General features: G+C 34.3%; 1 protein-coding gene across 1 annotated transcript in view; it reads right to left on the bottom strand.

The window, feature by feature from the left end:
- Positions 1-874, bottom strand: part of LOC106872983 (uncharacterized) — a 30,826-nt gene extending 29,952 nt beyond the window's left edge. Inside the window, exon 1 of the mRNA XM_052967993.1 lies at positions 792-874. The gene's annotated coding sequence lies outside the window, so the exon portion shown is untranslated. The remainder of the gene's footprint in view (positions 1-791) is intronic.

Raw genomic sequence — 874 nt, 5'->3', positions numbered from 1 at the left:
CCATAGGAATTTGGGCAAGAAGACGGAGAAAATGAAACAAATATGGACAACTTGTTCCGAAACACCCCCGAGTGGGGAACGGTCCCCAAAAGTAACCCTCAATTGCGTTCCCCCAAAATTCCTATGTGCTCGGAATATACATAGTCCGAGGTATATTTGGAGAAAATTCCATTAAAAAATATCTATTTTCTTGAAAGTTAAGACGAATTGAAGTGGACGCCAGTGAATTTTCCGAAATTTCCAATCCCACCCACTTTTAAAACACTTTCCCAAAAAAGTTTTGTATATTCGGAATCTACATGATATAACACATATTCGTAGAAAATTTCATTAAAAAAATATCCATTTTCTGAAAGTTATGATCATCCAAACTCGGAGGGGGGCAGGAATCTGTAGTTATGTCAAATTTGATTCTAACGTGACTTGAACTCAGAACGTCAGTCGCAATTATTAGGCATATATTTTGTTCACTACAGTACTGTTTCTCACCAGGAAGTCATCAGGTATATACACCGAATGAATGCCAATACTTTATTGTACCCCCTTTTATTTTTTTTCCTGTTATATATATATTTTTTTAATGTGTTGTATGAGTCGGAATCCACATTTTGTCGAAATACATAGCATCGTAATATGTATTTTATTGCTCTCGGAAGGACGGATACAGTAACAAAGAGCAAAATAAACTTTAAAACAACTGTCCATAAACATCCGAGAGAAAACTAAAAAGATAAGAGGAAAATAAAATAAAGTGAAAAAAAAATCGTTTAGCACGAATTAAACATACCTACAGTGATTGATTCACTGATGTATAGCCAGAAGTAAGAGAGTGTGATATAAAGACAGATCTGTAAGACAGTGATATAAAGATAAA

Source organism: Octopus bimaculoides, chromosome 5 (assembly GCF_001194135.2).
Source record: "Octopus bimaculoides isolate UCB-OBI-ISO-001 chromosome 5, ASM119413v2, whole genome shotgun sequence".
NCBI lineage: Eukaryota > Metazoa > Mollusca > Cephalopoda > Octopoda > Octopodidae > Octopus > Octopus bimaculoides.
Note: the sequence above shows the minus strand (reverse complement) of the source record. Positions and strands in the feature narration are given on the sequence as shown.